A 24,633-nucleotide genomic window follows, 5' to 3' on the forward strand; every position below is an offset into this window, starting at 1 on the left:
TAGTTGTTGGGCCTAGATCCCGGGACATATGAAGTCATAACTTTCCATCTTAAAAACTAAATGCACATTGACTCTATTTAATTCCACACTAACTATACTTAACTCAGAAATTCAACCACTCATTCCAGACTAAGGCTATTACAACCAACTCAGAAAACCTTGCATGATAAGTATTAAACTTTAATCTCAATTCAATCCTTTTCTATCTATGTTAAATTCAGAATAAAAAAATCCAAACTTCACTATCATGAGAATTTTTCATATAAGCATAATGCTATAGGATAAAAAATGAACAAAACATAAAATCTATTTCGAGACTTAAAATATAATGGTCAATCCCTGTACCTTTCCAAATTAAAAGCATTCCTTAAACACTCTGCGACATGCAACCATATTAAAAGGACCATTCATATGTCAAGAATTATTACTCAATGAAATTCTTACTGGTCTTTACAGATTTGAGGAATGAAATCTATTACATTTGGTTCAGACTTATGAAACAGGGTAAATATTTTAAGCACGAAATGAAAATAGCGATTCTGAAATCCAAACAAGACTCACACTACTAAAGGATGATCAAATATAATTCCTAAGATCTATACTAAGTACAAAACTTGTTTCTAGGTGGTGGTGGGCCCTTGCCACTCCTAGAGCAAGTTTAAATTAATTCAATACTACTAAAAACTAAGGAAAAACCATGATACTCACAAAAGATTTAATGCCGAATCAAAATTATATTGAAGTTCAAAATGCAGATTCAAATGTCATATACATCACTATATTGTCTCCTGAGCAAAGCGCACTGGCATAAAAACTAATCAGCATTATGTTCTATTACTCCTTTCTCACTAGCTTAGATACAGAGCACATCGAGATGTAGAAAGGTCGACCGATGGAAACTATCTCTAACCAATTTGACAAAAAAAACAAATAGATATGATTGAAACTAAATTTTTACATAAAAATCTTTGTAATTGATCTTCAAGTGGATCCTGGACTAAACCGGGTTGGAACATGTCGAGATTGACCAAATTGTTCTCCTTTTTTAGTAGAAGGATATTTTCTCTGGAATGTCTGGAATATATTCTAAATGCCAGTTTCCAAAATAAGGTGCAGAATCATGGTGCAAAATTGAGTACAAAATGGTAAACTTGTAACAAATTTCTTGATGACCTATCCATCATCGTGTATTATCCATATGAATGCTAAAACCTCTGCGACTTGTCTAGATGCTTCATGGTCTATGAATCCAAATAATGATCAGTCAGAGTTAGTCCAATATATATGACCTCGTAATATATACTCAAACTTAATCAAAAGCATACAGAAATACAACTAAGCAAATACTTTACCTCCACTTGCAAAATGACATAGTTTGACAATGATTATACAATACAAAAAGAGAAAAGGGAGGTAAATATTGATAGGAATGGTAGAGTATTAGGTGTAAATAGGTACAAAAGTGGGGGCTGGCATCTCCCCCATGCCTAAGGGTTGCATGCCCTCATGCAGTCGTCATCTGCTTACCAAAAATAGGGGGATGTCAGGCCTTATAATCCTGTTGTTTCGACCAAAATTTCCAATCCATGACTATATTTTATCGGAGATTTCTGAAAATACAAAGCTACTTTCTGTGTAGTAGGCCTTTTGACAAGCCACAACCTATCCAACATCCAAGGAACTAAGCACTTGTTCCATAGCACCAGTGCATCATTCTTATACACCAGAGAGATATTTTTGTCTTAATACTAGTTGTTAACATCGTGCACATATCAAAACAAGGTTTTATACTTATGTGTTTTATCTTTTAGTTTCATGTTTTTCTTCTATAACTTAGCCACGAGGAGTTGCAAATCCTCTTCATCATGAACAGAGCGGGTTTTGGCTAGTACCGTAGGTTGCTGAGAATTTCTCCCATCATGGGATGACCTAGTGTTTCTTCTTTTGGGTTCAAGAGGTTGTTCTTGTTTTCTCTTTTTTGCACTTTTGTTGGGTATGTTTTGAGGTGGAGAGCTTCTTAGCAAATCCTGGTCAATATCCTGAAGGTCACCTGTCTCAAACAAGGGTCCTTCGGCTTCTTCATTTATCATAGGGGGGGATTCTTTGTTTCCTGATCGGGAGAAGATAAAACATCAACTGGATCTTGATTGTGATTACTCCAGATAAATAAACCTTGTTTACTCATGCTTCTAGTATGATATCGACTCTGCAATATAGTCGGGTTTTCTATTGCATTTTGAAGGGGTGTAGAAGGCACCGTTGGTGTTACTGGACTGCTTTGAAAATTTTTATGTTTCCTCTTGAGGGTAACCTTGACTCCTGCATCTTGTTTTTCAGCTGTTTCAATGGTGGCCTCAATGGCTTATACAAAGGATTTCTTCTACTCATGTGCTCGAGACTTCTTAGTGGGCACTTTTCCATGAACAGGTTTGTGTTTCTGTACCCTACTCCCTTTACATGTTTGTTTCCATCTCAATACAGGAGATTCTTTTTCATCTAGAACACTAGGTTTTATTGGTGTCTTTAGAGACTTCCCTGCATAGTCTTCTTCTACAGTGGTCACCGACATTTTTGTACGATTAGGGCTCTATTGAAAACTGGAACTTAATTGAGTCTCAACCCCAATATTTGAGTGCTTCAATAGGGGACTAATAAGCCTTTGTCGCCCCTTCACTAGAGTTTCATCTCTTGGAAAATTCTCAATCATAAATTCTTCCCAACACTTCCGTTGTTTGCTTAGCTCTACGATCGTAACATCTTGATAAGACTATGGTGACATATTCCAGTTTCAAGGGTTGTACCTATTGACAAAACTCCTTTTGCAACTTTATGTAAACTTTTATGAAGAAAGAATGGAAAATTAACCTCTCAAACCTTTGAAAAATGTAATAACAACCTAATATGGTGAAGAAAGATAACATCATACCTTCCCTCGCATGTCATGAACCTCTGTAGTACTGTAACAAGCAGGTACCATTTCTCATCGAGGTAGCTACATAAAACTCCCTTCGACCAACTCAGAGTTTGATAGGTAGGTTTAAGGAATTTCACACAGTCTGACAAGTCAAGTGGTCCTCTCTTGAAGAGATTTTTACTGGACAGAGGCAAACCTATTACTTTACTGATAGATTCCTTAGTAACTTTAAACTTGAGATTCCCAATTTCCACGATTTCTCCATGAAAGCTCTAAGAAAATTTTGAGGCTACCTTATCGTTATACCCTTGAAACTTTTGAAAAAATCCCATCCAACCCTTTTCCTTCAAACTAAAGTCCTGGAAAACTGGACAAAAGTGGGCTCATGATGATCGACCACCATGCCTGTGTAGAAACGATTTCTGGAATTTTTTCTCACAACAATGGGTGTTCACCATTGTGATACTTATCACTCCGTGAGAGAATTATCATGCAATTTTCCTCGGCTCTGAATCAAATTTTAAAAACACATCTGAAAGAATTGGAGTGACAACCTACATGTGCGGTGAAAATGATGAATCGTTACGTAACAGGAGGCCCGTATGAGGCAAAAAGGTCGAGTGATGGATTAGACAAGGTGTTGGTACCAATGGAAATAAGGATTGGTTGTTATGATGATGAATCAATGGTGAACATGTGGCCTCATGATTAAAATGAGAGGAAGGGTAAATAGGGATTAGACATTAGTTATAATAGGAGAGGACAACAGAATTATAACGAATTGTGGAGACATATTAATTAGCCTATAATACATTTACTCTTAATATAGTCTAAGCAAATAAATGTTCACATACCTTGGTTCTGACTTTTAATAATGTTTGGATCTCGAGAGAAAAGATAACAATACCAATTTCCATTGTTGGAGATGCATGAGCCTCATAACTGAACTTGTAATGATGAATTAGCTCAGGGTACAAAAATAGTCCCAAAATGTCATTACAGTATCACCTGGAGTGCTGCTAAGCATAAATTATTCTTTGTAATGCTTTTAAACCTTTTTCAAAAATTCTAGGAGAAAAAAAACTTTTGAGTGGCCCTGTTTGATGTATTATGATGTAAAGTTGAGTACAAAATACCAATGCTAAGTTAGGAACATAATCATCTGAGCTGATTTGAAAAATATACAGAATGTATTTAATTTTTAGCAAAGCATGGCTGATTCCCAGAAATATAAGAACAGTTTCAAAATGTTGTTGTCCTATCATCCATATTGATTGTTGATGCTAATACCTTTGAAAATTCTCACCAGTTCAGGAGCTCTATTTGGTTCATAATAGTGCCAGGTTAAGTACATAATCCATTTGAACTGAATTAAAAATGAACAAAATTTCTTCTTGGAATATCCCATGCAACTTGACTAGAGACTTTGCCTACTGATAGTTATTCAAAACCTGAAAACATCATCCCATGGATTTTTAACTAGGCCTGGAATGATTATTGCCTAGGGCATTTCATTTTTAGAGAGTCTGAAATGCACAAAGAAGACTCCAAAGTGTTATTTTCCATCCTTATTCTACTGAGCCCAGAAAAGGATAATTCTATGCTCAACAGATCCCTAACTACTACCACCTCATAAGTTTATCGAGCCTGAGTTAGCCACTACTCGAGGTATTCCTTTTTAGAGAGTCTAAAAAACCTGAAGTAGACTCCAAGGGGTTTATTTTCTGTAAATATTCTGTTGAGCCCAGAAAAGAATAATTATGTACTCATCAGATCCCTAACTACCACTGTTCCATTAATATTTACGAGCCTGGATTAGTCTTTGCTCAGAACATTCAATTTTTGGGAGTTTGAAACGTTCAAAGAAGACTCCAAAAGGTCCTTTTCCATAAATAATCTGCCAAGTCTGGTTAAAGGAATAAACTTACCCTTGGAAGATTTCCCTTTTATTCTATGTGAGCTGTGAGGGAAAACAAAAAGAGTTAGCTCACTATTATTTTATACTATGTACATAAATATAAATATAAAGAAAATCAGTTTGAGGAACCAGCAGGAGTTGGATCCTTTCCTTGAACCAACTCCATTTCTGGATCTCCTTTTACTTTATGCAAAAATTCTTGGCAAGAGAGTGGTCGGTGGTATATCTTCAATCGATGACCATTCACCACGAATGGGGTTTGATCAACATCAATGGTTTTTATTTTAACAGAGCCATTATCGAAGACCTCTTCCACCTCATAAGGTCCCAACCATCTAGTTGAAAATTTACCTTTAAAATGTTTAAATTTACTGTCATATAATAGTGCCCAATCTCCTGGTTGAAAACATTTTTTTTATGTACTTGTCATGCCATCAGGCTCTCTGATCCTGTACTAACATGGTTCGTTGAAATGCATCCTACCTGATTTTGTCAAGCTCATTCAGTTGTAGTAACCTTTGCTCCTAGGCTTCATTCAGATTCATTCCCAATTGAGTGGTAGTTCAGAATGTTTTTACTTGAAATTCAATGGGGAGCAGCACTTGTTTCCCATATACTAACTCATAAGGAGTGTGTCCAGTCACATTCCTCCAAGTTATCCTGTAAGCCCACAATGCATCGGGTAGCTTGTCAACCCAATTGCCATGGTGAAGTTGAATTGTCTTAGTGAGGATAGACTCCAGGACTTTGTTTGTAGATTCCACCTGTCTGTTTTCTTGGGGGTGGTAGGGGGTAGACTTCCGATGCTTGATATTATATTGTTTAGTAAGAGCCTTCACTAGTTTGGACGTGAATTGTGTGCCTTGATCTATAACAATCTCCCTAGGCACCCCAAACCGAGTGAAGATATCCTCAAAAAGGAAATCTACCACTGCTTTCTCTGAAGCAGAATACAAGGCCTTGGCTTCTACCCACTTCGTTATGTAATCAGTGCAAACCAGTATGTATCTCTTTTTCTTGGATGCGGGAGAGATGGGCCCCACAAAATCCAATGCCCACTTCTCAAAGGGTTCGACCGATATTTGTGTTTGAAGAGGCATTTCATCTACCAGAACTGGTCTTCCCATTCTTTGACAGGCATCACAACTTGAAACAAACTTTTTAGCATCCTTGAAAAGTGTGGGCCAATAGTAGCCTGCATGTAGGACTTTGTAGGTTGTTCTTTTATCTGCAAAGTGCCCACCACAGGGCTCACTATGGCAAGATTTCAACACATCAAACATTTCATCCTCCCACACACACCTTCTCATGATCAAATCAGGTCTTGTGCGGAACAAGTCCCCATCTATCCAAGAATAATTGGCACTCCGCTACACAATATTATGTTTTTCCCTATTGGAAAGATTTTGGGGTAGCCTCCTTGTCACTAAGTAGTTAGCCACGTCAGCAAACCAGGGAGTGAATGTTGAAACAAAAAACAGATCTTCATCTGGAAAATCATCTGGAACTGGTACTGGAGCTGGATTTTGGGAAATATTCATTTAGGATAGGAAATCCATAGCCAAATTATCTCGTCCAGGCCTGTCAATCATAGTAATGTTAAATTCTTGTAACAAAAGTAGCCATCTTGTAATTCTTCCATTAGTAATAGGATACTTTTGTTACAAGATGGCTACTTTTGTTACAAAAGTCTCATAGCCAGTAATATAATGTCTAAATTTGTTAATGGCATGAACAACTGCTAATAATTCCTTTTCAGTAACTGTATAATTTAATTCTATGGGTGAGAGATTCTTGCTAACAAAGTAAATAGTGTAAGGAAAGTTATCCTCCCTTTGACCCAACACCGCTCCAAGAGTAGTGTCTGATGCATCTGTACAAATGTGGAATGGGAGAGACCAGTTAGGCCCTCGCAACACTGGAGTAGTAGTCAATTTATCCTTTAGTTCCTGAAAAGCATTCTGACAGTAAGTATCCCATAAAAAATCAGCATCTTTGCTAAGCAATTTAAACATAGGTGTTACAATTTTAGTAAAATTTTCAATAAATCTCCTATAGTACCCTGCATGTCCCAAGAAACTTCTTACCTCTTTTTGTGACGTGGGAATTGGAATATGTGATATTACCTCTATTTTCATAGGGTCGACTTTTATCCCCTCATGTGATATGTGATGTCCCAAGACAATCCCCTTAGTTTGCATCATTTTACATTTAATACTACTAAGGGCCAAATGAGCTTCTTGACAATGAATCAATACCTTTTCCAAGTTTTCCAAGGCTTGATGAAAATCATCCCCATATACCATGAAGTTGTCCATATAGACTTCTACACAGTCATGTATTAAATCAGAGAAGATAGACAGAACAACTCGCTAAAAAGTAGCTAGAACATTGCATAAACCATCCCGAAAAGAAAAATACTTCTTCCCTGATAATGTATCAAGTACTTGATCAATAAAAGGTAAAGGAAAATAGTCCCGCAAAGTAGCCTTATTCAACTCTCAGTAATCTATGCAGATTTTCCATTTCCCATTTTTCTTTGGGACCACCACCAAGGGTGACACCCATTTGCTGTTGGAAATAGGGTAGATGAAATTTGCACTCATTATTTCCCACAACTCATCTTTAACAATCTCTTTTAGAGTTGGGTTCATACGCCTTTGAGGCTGCCTAATAGGTCTAATTTCTTCATTTGTATAAATATGGTGTATACATGTGTCTAGATGAATACCTTTCATGTCTAAGTAATCCCAGGCGAATGCTCCAGACTACATTTGAATCATGCTCAATACTTGCTGCTTTTGTTTCATACTTAACTCAACGCTAAAGTACAATGTATTTTTTTCATCATTTCAATAGGTTTGGTACTTATTTCATTGCTACCTTCCAATGCTTCCATAGTGAATGTTGCAAATACAGCTGGATGACAAGTTTCCTGAAATTCATTGCTGAAAACATGTCGATAACCATTAAAAGAAACAGGATAATTAATGCAAGTAATATCAGACAAGAACTATTGTAAAACATGATCTTCTGATTGTTCCTAGAGTCCCCATGATTGTTCTAAAGTTAATAAGGGAAACATACAGTCTTCGTCCCCATAAGGACTTTCCAACCAGAGAGGTACTTCAATAGCCATTTGGGTAGGTGGAAAAATAGTCAATGTCTGATTGTGTGATCCATTCGAAATAATCATTTCTCCATTTATACACCCAATGACAACATCAGCAGTGGCCAACCAAGGTCATCCTAAAACTACTGGATGTCCGGGTTTAGAAGTTTTTGGAGAAATCACAACAAAATCAATTGGATATTTCCAGGAGGCTATTGTCACCACTATGTCTTCTAGGATCCCCATGGGTTTGACAATGGATTTATCTACCAATTCCAGTACTATAGGTGTAGGCTTAACTCCTTGTAGTTGTAATAGTGTCATAGTATCGACTGTCATAGCATTAATGGTTGCTCCTAAATCTACAAGGGTGTTTGGTAAAAGAGTTCCATTGATTTCTATTGTAACTACGGGGTTCCCTGGATCATTATACTTGAGTGGAAAATCAGATATCATCTCTGTCATTTGACTCATTATTTTAACATTCTGATTTTTATGTCCCTTCCTTCTTGGCTTCTTGATGTAGAGATCCTTGATGATCTTGGTGTAAATAGGAATGTATTTAATAGCTTGCAGCAGTGGTATTTTGATACAGACATTCCTTAATTCAGATTCTAGATCATATTCCAAGGGAGTTTCAATTTTCTTAACAAGCAATCTTTCTAGGTAAGGAGGTTCCCATGGTTCTTCTAGTTCATGCTGGGGTCTTCGTTTTAATTTTTTAAAGGTTTTGATCAATTTTGGCTGACCAAAGAACGAGGAGGAAACATGTGGCAACAACAGTTAGCTTGTAGGAGAGTCATATGGACAGCAAGGCAGGAATAGGAAGTTGCGGAAGGGTTGCAGCAAGCTGGCACCAAAAGGCAAAGGCAGTTGAGCGGACATGAAGGAGGAGGAGTAGCCAAGGGAAAGAACATTTGAGCAGGAACTGGTAGTCCAAGCGGAAGAGAGAAATATAAAAGGAGAGGGCCAGTAAGGAAGAGAAGTTGGTCGGTGAGGCTGTTGAAGTTAGCGTTGCGGAGAGGATAGATGGTTGCGGTAGTCTGATACTAGAAGGCAGAAGTTTAGCTAAGTAGGACATTTGATACTAAGAACAAGCCCGTGAGTCTCTAAATGGGTATTCCTTATATTTACTTGTGGCAAATGACGAGATATATTGTAATGTTTTACTGTTGAATTAATAGAAAGGAAAGTCCAGACTCGTTACGAAGTATAATGTGTATAAGTGCACATGATGTGATGACCTATTTAAAATTTTGAAACGTTCTATCAGATGCATGCATTTAGTAGTTTCTATGCATTAGATGGTATTTTGTTAACTCTACTATGTGTATAATGTTATATATCTATTATCGGTTGATGCTTCATTTCGTACTCCCTCCATAACGAACCATTCTTACTTCTAGTCGTGGCACACCTTGGGTGAGACTCCCTACCCCTTGGGTAAGGTGAAAATGTCGGTGTTGACCTCAACTACAATGAACCATTGTTGGCTCTCTGCGCCTGAACCCAGGGTATTTTCCCCCAGATGACTCTTTCCTGCCAACAAATGGTTCTGTTGCTAGGACCTGAAGTTACAAGAACTGGTTTGGAACATGGTGTCGAGCATATTCCAGAAAGAGATTAGGGATTGGTGGAATCATGAAGTAGATTAGTTTGTAGCAGGAAAATCTATCCACAGGAATCAACTGATTAGCAAGGTGAATGAAGGGATTTTATATGCCAATGGTACCAATGAACAATATGAGATATTCTAGTGCAAGTTTCTAGAAGACTTGTACAACTGGTTAAGAAGGCTGAAAGGGCAGAATCAATCAGGAGGGTTGACGACAGTTCACCGTAGTTGGACTCCCTCAGATCTCGTACTGCTTCAGCAGTTAGACAATGATCTGAGAGCAGTCAATTTTTGGGTAAAGACTATGGTGGAAGGATATATAGTTGAGTTTGTTGCCAAGAGTTATCAATCCTTCTCAAAGACAGAAGCGGTATTTGGATCCAGATTAAGAGGAAGGTTGATGAGGGAAGTATCGGTGTGGATTAAGATGTTTATGGTATAAGAAGGACTACTACCCTCACCCACCATGGAGATGGTAGTGTAAAACCCCAGTACCGTGGGAAGGACCTAAGGGTGGGGGGGAATTCTTCCAGTTGGGGAATAGAGATGCTGCTAAAGGGATGGATGTGGAAGGGTTGAAGAAAGCTAGAGATGTCAGAGTGCAGAGGATAGCACTACTAGTAGATAAGTGGTAGGCAAGAGTGGTTCAAACTCTGAAGAAAAGAAAGATGGGACCACACCAAGTAGGAGTGGTTTTGGGAAAACCCAAGACAAAGGGGGAGAAAAGGAAGATGCAGAACAAAGCAAGATTAACAACAGGAGGTATATGAGCCGGAAGGATGGAAAGGGCCCTTCCTTATAGGTTGCGGGAGGGATATCGCAAGGGAAAATGCCGAGTGGGTATGGAGAGGAGAGAGAAGAGGACATGGGAAACGTTATGAGAAGGTTATTTGACGAAGGAGAAGAATCCATTAGGAGTCAGCAACAATACCCCCGAGACACAGGTAGCTTCTCTCCCAACCTTCCCCTGGTACCTTATTACAATCTGAAGAAATTTGTTATTAAATTAGCCGAGGCAATATGGGTACATAAAGCACGCGAGAAATACACGACCAATTTTAATATTAGAAGCAACAAGGGAACCATTAGTATTAATAACTTGGGACTACAAGGATCCCAACAGTGAGGGAACAAAGGGTTTTTGTTGCTAGCTCATACCCAAGTCAGTATGGTGGGATCTTTTACCAAATATCTAGAGTTTGCAAGGAGGGGAAACGAGGACGTGGAACAACACTGGTATCTCTAGGAAGCTATTTGGATAACACGTCAGACTCCAGACAACGTCAAGACAATGGAGTTCTAGACCACGCTGAGGGAGAGGGCTCTGCGTTGGTTTATAAAATGGTTGGAGCAAAACCAGAATCCCACAATATATGACATCAAGAGAGGATTTATGTAGGAATTCAAAGTACCCCAGACAGATCAGCAAGGGCTATCAGAACTGTGGGAGATCAAGTAGAAGGAGGGTGAGATGGCTTGGGAACTCATGCAAAGGTTTAAGGATTCCATTGCTAAGCTAAGTTACACTCTAGACTTGAATCACTAGCAAGACTGGTTTATCAATGCACTCTTGCCCCTAACTAGAACCACATTGATGCAACAGAAAATCAGAACCCTCCAAGATGATTTGGAGCAAGAATCATGCATAGAGGCCATGGCTGGATATCCTCATGAATATCGGGGAGGGACAAGTTTGCAAGATCCATCAATCATGGGCCTTCAGAATCAGATCACAACTTTAATGAAGAAGCTGAAGGATCTTCAACCAGTGTGACTAGCCAGACCCAATGTATGGTGCACCCACTACATGGTGGAAGGACATGTTGCGACAGAATGCCCAAGGTTGTGAGGAATTAATCATCCAGGGGGGTTGTGGGGTCATTAGGGACCCCACCAATCGTAGGAGTTGCGACTGTAGGAGCATAAGGAGTTTTTCTGGGAAGGAATAGCTAGGACTATTGCGAAATCTGTAGAATGTATGGACATCTTCCATGGATGTGCCCGATATTGCAGAAGTAATCCAATGTCCCCAATAACAACTACTATGAGTTTTGTGCATCTACAATGCATCACACTGACCAGTTCTGAGCACTGGATCCTCTAGCAGAACGGCTGGACAAATCTATGTTCAGAATTAATGAGTCAAATCAGGGAGGATGAGGAGGAAATGGAAGAGGAGGAAGAACGGGAGGAAGAGGCCCCATAAGGTGTTACAACTACGACCAGGAAGGACATGTCGCCAGGGAATGCCTACTCCCTAGGAGACCCTAGTGCTCACAATGCAGGATTAATACCCACACCACAGAGGATTGCCCTGAATTCATTGTAAAGTGGGAGGAAAGGACCAGACAGAGGGGGGCTAACTTGGTTAATTTCGGACCTCGTACCAACAACAGTATTCCTGCAAACAATATTAATATATTAACATGAGGAGGAAATAAGATGGGGGAGGATCGTAGCACAGTGGACCCACCCTTGATTGTTAAAGTGGCATCTCCAAAGAAAGTGTATTAGCCTGAGCGCCAAAAGCAATATTGTCATGAAGCAGCTAAGCTGTTCGAGGGGATGACAGAGATAAGGGAAGACCAGAGACCAAATAGCCACGTTCTTGATCACAACCATCCGATTGAAGAATGGTTTAAACTATTCCTGAAGATTGTTGAAGATGAGTACATGTTGAAGGAGTTATGGAAACGTTTAAAGGATGCATTATCAGTGGAGGAAGAGGAAGTCAAACAATCACTTGCTAACTTACCAGAAAAGCATTCCAAAAGAGTGAGATGAAACAAGAAGAGAAGCATAAAGGAATTTTGAATTAATGCTTACTTTGCAGGATTCTAGATAAGGGACACAATGCTAGACTTGGGATTGGATGTAAACATCCTACCTAGGAAAACATGCAAGGAAATGGGGAAGATGTAACAGAAATACATACCTATTCAACTAAGAATGGTGAACCAGTATTGTATACTACCCATTGGAAGGTTAGAAAACATGGAAGTAGATGTGGTGGGGGTGAAAACGCACATTGAATTTAAGGTAATTGACATAATGGGAGATAAAGACCCATACCCAGTGCTCCTTGGGATCGAATGGGCTTATGTAAACTATGTCGTCATTGACCTAAAGAAAGAGCTGATGATTTTCGAAGCAGAAGGAATGAGGATGATCCAACCCTTGGACCCTTATCAAGGACCCAAGTTCACAGAACTAGTAGATGATAGGGATGAACCAAGAATGCTAGACCAGTTATACACGCTAATAGTAGGAAAGAGGGAAGATTACATAAATCCTACTGCAGGAGGATCCGTTAGCTGGAGAAGTATCCAAAGCTCAGAGACCAGTTTAGAAGCTACATGGGATGCATGGCAGCAAGGTGGGTATGAACTAAACACTAGACGTTGTGCAATGATAAACAGAGTAAATTGGATAGGAACGGAGATAAGTGACTATCCCAAGTACTACAACATTGAACCGGTGGACACCTTCTTGAATAGGGTAGACAGGGAAATGACGGAGGATCAAAAGATTCCCTTTCTTGATATCGCTCTCATGGCAACACCAGTAAGATGGTGGAGAATGCACCGCAGTGCACTAAGAGATTGGGCGAGCATCAAGCAAGCCATGAAGGAAAGATTTTCCCAGGATGAAGACCGACCATAGGATAAGGCAAGATACAAAGGGAATTCAAGTCCTGAGAGGCACATCGAAGATTGCATAAAAGATTGGAAAAACCAGGGAATACTGAAGGATTTGTGGGTACACGTATTTATACATACCGTAGGAATTGTTCCCTGAGCTTGGTACGTACATGAGGAATTTCGTTGGTAAATGGCGGATTGGGATGTTTTGGAGGTACAATTTGTTAACAACTTTCTGTTAGGTTCCTATACCAATAGGTTTCATTTTTCATGATTGATTGTGGAAGTACCAAATATGTTCATCCTTTCATGCTGCAAAGGTTCCATATTTTGTATACAGATAAAGAAAATTAAAAAATGTAAAGAGGGTATGCCCTAAAAGAAAAATCAAAGGGAAAAAAGAGTAAATTGGTCAGAAAGAATAATAGAAATGAACCCAAAACCAAAAGACCAGGAAAGTGGCCAGTCAAAATGCCACTGCTATCTTATTTACAAGTTCACAATGTGCAAATACTGTTTCTTATCACACTTGATGGATGGCCCAACAGTTCAATCTGGACCATGCCATGTTTGAATTTGCTGTTGTAGAATAGAGAATGAATATCTGTCCAAACAGTTCAAGCTTGGCAGATGAGTAGATAGGTAGAGAAATTAAGGAGCCCAACTGCTTAATCTGGGCCCTTGGAAGAGATAAGGGTAGACTTAGATAGGAGGGCAGTCAAAAGAAAAGAGGACAATCAGGGTCTGCTAGTTCAAGTGCACCCAATCAAAAGGAAGAAAATATGTTAGGTGTATTAGGCTGGGTAGGCAGTTTGAGGTTGCAGAAGCAAGTTTGTGATCATTTTTTGTCTTATCAAGAAAGATTTATCTCATCAATGACACAAGTACCATGGCAGTGTTTGGTTGGAGGACAATGGAAGCATGATTAATTCCCCCATCATTCCCCCAAAGATCATTTACTAACATCCCCTCAGGGACCTTGGGATCTGCCCAATAGTCCTGCTTCACTTCATTTTATGAGAAATGCTAAGTCAAACTCTCAGTTTACTTAGTGAAAAGAAGCCACATTTCTTGTGTAAAAATCATTACTCCACACTCCTTTCATCTTCGTATGTCTAAGTTTTCACTCTACAAACTTAGCATTTGCTCATGCAGTTTCATTCCATAAAGTCATATTAACATCTAACTTTATTATTTAGCTCCCTCAACCATTTTCCCCACCCCTATTTTACAAAAAATATATAAAAACCTAAAAAATCTAAATATCCCTACCCATTGGCAATTATAGCCATACAATACAGTTCGGGGAATATTAAGTCCGTTTGGGACTTGTATTAGCCCTTCCACGTCCAAACGTTTAGGATTAATTTAACATTTGGTTAGATTAATAACTATGTTAACCCTCCACCTAAACCATTCCCGCCCTAACAAAACATAAAACCCATTTCCCTAAAGTTTAAACCCCCGCCATATTAATAAACAATAAAATATGCGGCGGGTCCCGCGTCCAAAGCTGCTCGCCGCCCATCGCTTCCCATCCGCCGTCCGATCCAGAGCCTTTAATCCAACGGTGGGCGGAAATATCGCATGCCCCGATCTGCCGAAGATTAGCGTCCGGGGGATTGGCAGTATTGCTGTCGTACCCCTGCCACGCGTCAATCTCCTGGCGTGATCGGAGCCCCCCTCTGCAAAACCACCCTGGGGCAAAGGCGGTGCGGGGAAAACCGCTTACCGCCCGCCACCTACCCCTTGACGTCAGGCCCACGTCACCCGCTGACGTCGCGTCCACTTCACCCGCCGCTGCTCTGTACCACTACCACATCACCTGCTGACATCACCGCCCCGCCAACATGTCAGCTGCCACGTCACCATACACGTCAACTGCCACATCACCCTCCGTACCCACTATGCGCCAAAAATACGTCATGCTGATGTCATCACTAAAAAGCGCCAAAAGCGCTAAAATGTCCAAAATTCAATAAAAAGTCATGAAAACGACTATTTTGTTTGTTTTCTATTGTTGCGCCTGTGGAGCCGCTTGCATGCAATTTTACGTTCAAATCAGCCACCAACGTGCACAGTCCATCACCTTGTGAATTCGGCTCCATAGCTCGACCCTGCAGCTCGAGCTGTACCTGCTAGTTGCCCTCTGTGCCATAAAAACAGGTATTTACCCGCTGTTGACCCATAAACCCTGTTTTTCCGCAGTTTCTCCATTGAAATTGATTGAACATCTGCAAATTCACACTAAAATGCACTCCAACCCCTGAAATTCCACCTGTAAATTCACTAGGTGAGCCTCTGTTCAAGAGCAACCCGACAAACTTGCCCTCCTCTGCAAATTCCGCCATTAAAATACATTTTAAGCTCGTTTCCGCCGGCAGATTCTCCAAACTGCCCAGGCATTGAGTTCCTTTGTCAAAATCCTCTGCAAAATTTCGCTCCTTTGGCTAAAAATCAATCCCATTCCCTCTGCAGTTTGCTCACAGAGTTTGCAATCCAGCAAATTCATTTAAAGACCCTGCTGGACTCTGCAAAATTTGCTTTTTTACCATAAACTATACACAGTGAAGGCCAGTTCTATATCTAAGCTCATTCTACAGCTTCCTGACAAAGCTTCAGAGGCAATTTTCACTGTTCAGTTGTTACACCAATCCAAATTTCAGATTACAGACACAGAGCATTCAAGATGGCCACTCCAGCAGCCTTGAACATCACTCCTCTCAATGCACCTCACAAAGAACTTGAAGCATTACCTTTGGCTGATAGGGACCACCTAATTCAAGATTTGGTTGGTGACAGAAACCACTTGCAGACCTTCTGTCAGCTGAGGAATAGTTACCTGAACAACAGTGACATTTATGGCATTTGGGAATCAAACTTGCCTATCTACTTCCTCCCTTTTGTCAATGTCTTCCCTGAAATTATTCACCTCTGCTGTGAAAACTATGACCCAACACAAAGAGCAGTCAAGTCTCCATCTGGGAGCACCCTCTTCCAAATAACTCCTGACTCAATCAACCAAATGCTAAACTTGAAGCAAACTCAGCTTTTGGTCCCTTTTTCTATGAAATCTTTGCTTGATGAGGGTCCCAAACTCTTCGGCTCGAAGATAGCCCGAATTGCCAAAGTATTCATGAGAGCAGATTGTTTGGTCAATTTAGTGTGTTCTAAATTGCTAATTAAAATGTCAATCCGGGATTCCTAAACTGACGAAGTGAGGTGTACTATATGTACAAGATAACCATTTTCTTATTCTTTTGTCGTTTTTGAATTTTTTTAGTTTGTTTTTGGATTTATCTTTTATGGATTCCCTAGTGTGTGATGGCGAAATTGAAAGTTAAGTATGGATGGTAATGATGATTTCTACAATGATTTTCCAAACTTAAAAGTTTTCAAAAAGAAAGCTCTAAACTGACTGTAATGAAATCAATTCTCAAGAGGAAGTAAATGAACCAAACAGTGAACTAGTGACAATGGCCCAATATCCTTACTGCTGTATGAAAAAGAAAGTAAAAACTGAACTTTAAAGTAACTCAAAGACTGAAAGCAAAGCAACTAAATCACACTACTTCAACCCCTGTTCTGATCCTTTACCCTTCAACTCAATCTGCCTATGGGGAGTAATCATAAACAAGCTGAGTAATATGATATCTAGATTGCAGGAAATTAAATTGCATAAAAGGAAACTAAGATTTAACTAATCACACTACTTCAACCCCTGTTCTGATCCTTTACCCTTCAACTCAATCTGCCTATAGGAAGTAATCATAAACAAGCTGAGTAATATGATATCTAAATTGGAGGAAAGCAAACCAAATCATACTACAATAAGTAATATTCTGATTCCTTACTAATAGAGTCACTTGACTATAGAAAGGAAATCATAAACAAATGAGTAATATGATGTCTAAGTAGCAGAAAAATAAATAAGCAAAATGCAATTTGAAAAATGAAAGTGCTAGAATTAAACTTCAGGAAATGAAAATCAGCAGGAAGGACAAGATGATCTCATGTCAGTAGTTATCAAAAAAAAATATGTAAATATGCCCGGGCTACCTAGAACAAAACCTGTAAAAGAAGCACTGATCAGCTAACAGTTATAAAAGAAACATAAAGGAAATATAGACAACAAATGAACATCAGAACAGCACAATATATATACAAGCAATGATTTAAAAAAAACAGTAAATGAAAGCAAGTAAGAAACTATACAAAGCTCTGGTGTACAGGGGCCCTCTGCAACCTCGGCCAGTCAATCACTTAGTCACAAATCAGATTCAGAAAAACTGTCTTCTCATGTATTTAAAGCAAAGTGAAATGCAGTACAGTGGGCGAAAACAGTCAAGATTACAATACAAAAGCTAATCTATTCAGCGTATATCAACGCGTTATTTATAAGAAAAGGTGCTGCAACTAATTTCTAGATTTATGCTGCCAAGAGACACGTAAATCTCCTTGACCCGAGATCTAGCGTGATGGTCATGAATTCATGGAGTGGTGGCTGCTTGGTTCCATTCACGGGCTGTTCTCCAGGTGTGCCAGTACCTCCGGAAACTAAGGATCATGCCATGCAAACCTTCACGTGGGCAAAACAGAGCCATGCCAGCGCAAAATTCCTCATTTGGCCCTTCCTTTGACCATCGTTGACTGCGACTGTTTATGAGTGATTTGGCTAATCTGAGGGGACACACTCCATGTACACATCACTTGCAGCTTACCCATGTGGCTGGTTTCTCCATTGGACACTTGTAGCATCGCCTTTAACCAAATGGCTGTGGAAACTTGGGCTGGTTGCAGAAAGTGACAAGTTTCCGCAGTTTCTTGAACAAAAATCTAAATCAAACAACAGTCATAAACATAGTTAGGAAACCATTTCATAAGCTCTTTTTAGACTATTATGCAATGATTTGATAGCTTGGTGGATGAAGTAAATGGAAAAAGAAGGCTGAAAGGGTATATAGGGAAGTGCAGGTTTGGGACTCAACATACCCCCACTGTGAAGGTGTTGCATGTCCTCATGCAACCAAAATTTAGTCACCCCTTTCTAATCCATATGTTCTGATGCTTCTGCTAGGACATCTAGCCCTCTTTTCTTCTTCTTTGGTGCTACCACCATTCTTGGTTTCCTTATTAGACATCTGAACTTGAGATTAATCAATGCTCTGCTCAACTTTTTGCACTTTTTCTTCAGTTTCTTGTTTTTCTTTTGCCATAGTCCTAAATGGAGCATAGTGTTATCATGAATAATTTTATCTACTTTGCTCTGCTCTTTGAGTGCTTCATTTTCCTGCTTGATATGCCTGTTTAGGACTTCTAATTCAAATACCTCCTGTTTTAAGGACTGAACTTGTGCATCTAGTAGCAGAGTGGTACTTGGACCTGCAGCTGATTTTTCTAATGATTCCAAGTAATCATATACTTCCTGTTGATTGGGGTCTACTTCAGGTGTCTTTCTTGGACTGAGTTCAAAATCTGGTGGAGGAGGAGGACTGCTCTCTAACTCTGGCTGAGAAGGGCTTTCATCATATGGAGGGCTGATTTCAATGCTTGGCTGAGGATGAGGTGGACTACGACCAGCTGGAGTTTTCTCAGGTGTCTCTCCACCCAAGTCAATGAAGTGGGGCCGTTTTATTTGCGTTTTACTCCCTTTTCCTCTTAACCTTGTGCTTCTCCTTAAGTATGGTGGACTAGTACTCTTTTCTTGTATACTCTGTTTTCCTTTTGCCTTTTTCTTTGCTATAGCAGTAGCCTGAAGATGTACTAATCTTTCTGACAGTGGTTGATAATCCTCCTCTATGGATTGCTCAGGGGATTGGTAGACTTCTTGGATGGTCCTTTTGCCTTTTTCTTTCTTCTGTTTCTTGTCTTTAGCTCTATCTTCTTCTTCTTTTTGACCAGTTTCTTGAGTTTCTATAGTAGGGGAGTCTTGGACTGTAGTGCTCTTTTCTATTCTCCTACTTTTTCTTGGTGTCTTCGGTGTGCTACTTTCAGAGGCCTCAGATGGCTCTTGGAAGTAGTTTCTTATCAAGAATTGCTCCCATGTATCGTTGTTTTTCCTTAAGTGGTCTTCAATAAGAATTTTTATAAGTGCACGATGGTATAAATGAGGGTCTATATTGCCTATGTGTTTTTGGACTGTAATGCTCATCTTCTTCAAACTCGAGAGTAAGAAATAAGGCAAATTAAGAGTCTGATTTTCTAAGAAATTCATCAACAGTCTAGCATGGTACATATACATCGAACCGAAGCATCCTTCACAGGTGACAAATTTTTGGATAACTAATAGCAGACTAGCCCATTCTTCCTTCAATGCATGAATAGGAATTCCTTTAGTAAACACAGTGGTGTCCATACCTGGGTTTCTTAGCATGATTCTCCATGCCTGTTCATCCACGCTTTTATTTTTGAACCATCTCTCACCCTCCTGAGGTAAGCCTGTGGCAGCTGCTACTGTTGTTTCGGTCACCGTGAGCTTCAAATCTCCAATCTCCACTTTCTGACCATCAAATGACCATGCAAAAGCCTTGGTTACTTCTTTGTTATAGCCTTTAAACCTTTGAATGAACCGTAACCATTTAGCTTTCTTCAGTAAATCCTTGGCTTGAGGGTAACCTTCTAGATATTTCGGTCCTTCTGGCTCTGCCCTTAGTAGTTTTCCCATTCCTTTCCCTGTTTTAAATTTCAACTGAGGATGCAATTGCGTATGAGGATTTTAGCAGAGGAAAGTAGCTCGGTTGCAGGGTTTATGGTAAAAGGTAATGGCTGCAATCGATAGCAGGTAACGGGAATGCTTCGGATTACAGGCAGAACAGAGGATAAACAGTAGTGAATGGGTTTACAAATTGAAGTGCATGTGTATGAAAGGAAGGTCTTAAATGAAATGGTAAGTGACCGGTAGTGGAGGCGAGATCTCTTTTTTTTTTTTTTTGAATTAATGGATGCGTACGGGAGATCACATGTTTTAATAGATAGCTGCGGAAAATACGGTGAAGAAGAGCCGTAAAGAGATTGGTCACATCTTATGAGTGCAGGTGGCAAAGGACAGTGCAATCAACTTGAGTTTAAATCCGAAAACCCATCATGAGACCGTTAAGAAATGAATGCATGGTGTATGGAGTAAGATCGTGGGATAGGAGTGAGTAATGGAGCTATCATATCGAATCATTGCACATAGTAGAACTTTTCATGGTTTGATAACTATGCATAATCAAGACTTTAATTGCTATTTGATAAAAACTTTTGCTCATACCTTTGGAAACTTTTGTCATTTCTTACCCATAGCTTTTAACCAACTGTTCTTTCTTGATGTCTTGGAGATGCTCCATGTCTTCATGGTATTTGCTCACTTACACCTGCATTTTCATGATTTTTGTACTAACATTTTGATTGTGAATTTGAAAAACAGAGTGGTGGTGGCTGCGGAAATCGTTTCTGGCTGCGGAAACTGTTTCTGGTTGCGGAAACTGCTTCCAGCTGCGAAAACTGGGACAACACCCACTTAGCTGAACAAATATGGTTAGAAAAGAACTAACTGAGTGAAAATAGTCCTGAAAGGAACTTTAATTGATGAAATGAAATGAGTGGAATGGAATGAAAATGAAGCGGGGTGAAGTGAAGTGAAAAATGTGAATGAGATGGAGATGAAGTGGAATGGTGAATGAGGTGGAGTGAAGATGGAAAGAGAAGGAGAGGAGATTTTTTTTTTGGAAAATATAGAGTGTCAAGTGTCCTTGATTTTCACTCTATATTTTCTGTATAAGGCTGCCAATCTATGATTGGTTTTCAGGCTTATACATTTTTATTTTTATTTTTTTATTATTAATATTTTTTAACTGAAAGAATCAAAGGCTAGGCTGGTGGGGGAGAAGGATTCTTCTCCTCCAGCCTTATTGTAGAATTCTCTTGGAACATCTTGACAAATTATTCTTTTGAGAGTGGCTTATGATAAATTTTCAATCGGTGGCCATTCACAAGAAAAGAAATCTGAAATTCATCAATGGTCTTGATTCTTACTGCTCCATTATTAAAGACTTTGTCAATTTCATATGGCCCAAGCCAATGGGTCTGAAATTTACCTTTAAAGTCTTTGAACTTGGAATCAAACAGTAATGCCCAATCTCCCTCTTGAAACCTTCTCTCTTTGATGTATCTGTCGTGCCACTTAGCTCTTTGATGTTGAACTAGATCAGTCTTTAAAATTGCTTCTTGTCTGATCTCATCTAGCTCGTTTAGCTGCTCCATTCTGTGCTTTTGGGCTTCTGATAGATTCATCCCCAACTGAACTTCCATCTTGAAAGTCTTGACTTGAAACTCAATGGGGAGCAGGACTTCTTTCCCATAAACAAGTTCATAGGGAGAATGTCCTGTTGTATTCCTCCATGTAGTTCTGTAGGCCCATAAGGCTTCAGGAAGCCTTTCTGCCCAATCTTTTCTGTGTAGATGAATAGTTTTGGTGATGATGCTCTCAAGAACTTTGTTTGTAGACTCCACTTGGCCATTTGCTTACGGATGGTAAGGAGTAGATTTTCTGTGCTTGATTTTGTATTCTTCCATCAGCTTCTCCATCAAGTTAGATGTAAATTGACTTCCCTGATCTGTCACAATTTCTCTTGGGACACCAAAACAAGTAAAAATATCCTCAAAAAGAAATTGAACAACTGAATTTTCAGCGGCAAAAGGAAATGCTTTGGCTTCTATCCATTTAGTGACATAATCAGTGCATACCAATATATACTTTTTCTGTTTAGATGGTGGATTAATAGGTCCAATGAAATCTAAAGCCCATTTTTCAAAGGGTTCGATGAGTACCTGTGGTTGTAATGGCATTTCATTTGAAAGAGTCGGTCTCCCAACTCTTTGGCAGCTGTCACACCTTCTGACATATTGTTTTGCATCTTTGAAAAGGGAAGGCCAATAATATCCTAAAGAAAGGATTTTATAGGCCGTCCTTTTGTCAGCAAAGTGTCCACCGCATGGTTCATCATGACATGCCTTGAGGATGTCAGGCATTTCATCTTCCCGAACACATCTTCTGATCACACAATCTAGCCCTATTTTAAACAATTCATTAGAAATCCATGAATAACTTGAACTCTCCTGAATAATTCTTCTTTTTTAACCAGGAAATAAATGTGGAGGTAGCTTTCCTGTAACCAAATAGTTAGCAATATCTTCATACCAAGGAGTCTTAGTAGTTATTGCAAATAAATACTCATCTGGAAACTTATCCTCTACAGGAGAATCTTCATTAGTATTTTGGATTCTAGACAAGAAATCAGCTACTGTATTTTGTTTCCCTGGTCTATCCAACACAGTAATATTGAATTCTTGTAAAAGTAAGAGCCATCTTGTAACTCTGCCATTAGTAACAGGTTTATTCATGAGATATCTAATTGCAGAATGATCAATATGGACAAAAGTTTCATAGCCAGTTATATAGTGTCTAAACTTATTGATTGCATGAACAACAACTAAGAACTCTTTTTCCGTCACAGTATAGTTTAACTCGGTGGGAGTCAAATTTTTATTGGTGTAGTAAATGGCATAAGGAACTAAATCCTTTTGTCCTAACACAGCTCCTAGAGCTGTATCTGAAGCATCTGTGGAAATATGGAAAGGAAGTTTCCAATTTTGCCCTCTCAAAATGGGTGCTTCAGATATTCTTGTTTTCAAAGTTCCAAATGCAGATTGACAACAGGATCCCATTTGAATTCACAGTCTTTTGTAAGTAATTTGAAGAGTGGAGATGCTATTTTGGTGAAGTTTTCAATAAATCTTCTATAATATCCAGTAAATACAAGAAAACTTCTAACATCTTTTTGACAATTTGGAATAGGCAACTTGGAGATGACTTCAACTTTGATCTATCAACTTTAATCCCATCCCCTTAAATATGATGTCCTAAAACAATCCCTTCAGTAAACATCATAAAGCATTTTTCATGACTCAATGATAGGTTTGTTTCTTTACATCTTATAAGGACTTTTTCCAAATTCTTTAATGCCTCTTCAAACGAATTACCATAAACTGTAAAATCATCCATATAAACCTCTACACAATCATGGATTAGATCGGAAAAGATTCCTAGTACTGCCCTTTGAAATGTCGCAGGTGCATTACATAATCCAAAAGGAAGTACTCGGTAAGCAAAAGTTCCCCATGGACAAGTAAATGTGGTCCTGTCCTGATCTTCAGGTGCTACCTGAATCTGATTATAGCCACTAAAACCATCCAAAAATGAAAAATACTTTTTGCCTGCTAAAGTATCTAATACCTGATCGATAAAGGGTAAAGGAAAGTGATCCTTCAAAGTTGCTTTGTTCAATTCCCTGTAATCAATGCATACCCTCCATTTACCATTCTTTTTAGGTACTATAACCAAAGGAGAAACCCATCGGCTATCTGAAATTGGATAAATGAAGTTTACATTAAGTAGTTTTTGGAGCTCTTCTTTCACTATCTCCCTAAGGTTTGGATTCATCCTTCTCTAAGGTTGTCTGATTGGTCTACTGTTTTCCTCAATGTAGATGTGATCAATGCAAGTCTTAGGGTCAATACCTTTCATATCAGTATATTCCCATGCAAATGCGATAGAATGTTTTTACAAGATTTTGGTTAGTTCTTCCTGTTGTGATCTTTCCAAATTTTTGTTGATATTCAATGTTTTACCTAGAAAGATCTCAATGGCGGAACTACCAAACTCTTCCATAGAGAAAAGAGACATTTGTCTAGATGATAGATACTCAATGTCAGAATCTAACTGAAATTGTGTGTGGTCATATTCTGAAGATGTTTCAAAGTTTTCTAATGTGTTCAGAATTTGACTATCTTCACTGACTTCAGAAATGGTAAAGACATGTTGTATAGTATCCTCATCATCAATCCACTCATTATCTCCTATTTCTGTAATTGCTTTTGCTGGAGGATACAGATTGAATTTCTTTGTCGAATTACCATCAGAAATATACATATCCCCAGACCTACAACTGATGAAAGCATCAGCTGTGGCTACCCAAGGTCTTCCTAAGATAAGAGGGTGTCCTCCTAAATTACTCTTGGGGGTTAAAATCATGAAATCTACTGGATATTCCCAAGAGTCTAAGGAGACCGAAATGTTTTCTAATACACCATCTGGTTTGATAATTGATCGATCTGCAAGTTGCAGTAAAGTAGGTGTAAAAAGAAGATTAGGAAGTTTCAGTTGTTCCATAGTCTGTCTACTCATAATGTTGATAGCAGCTCCTAAATCAATCAAAGTATTTGGAATTTCTACCCCATTGATGTGTGTTTTGACAATTGGACTACCGGGATCTACATACTTCTGCATAGTAATTTTTCCCATCATGATGTCTGCAATTTTTCCTACCAGGTGGATTCTTCTTGTATCTCTAGGTTTCCTTCCTGGTCTTTTAAGACTCAACTCCTTTATTG

The sequence above is a fragment of the Pinus tabuliformis genome, chromosome 1_2 (assembly GCF_031772625.1).
Source record: "Pinus tabuliformis cultivar Carrire ecotype Pingquan chromosome 1_2, CPIR1, whole genome shotgun sequence".
Classification (NCBI taxonomy): domain Eukaryota; kingdom Viridiplantae; phylum Streptophyta; class Pinopsida; order Pinales; family Pinaceae; genus Pinus; species Pinus tabuliformis.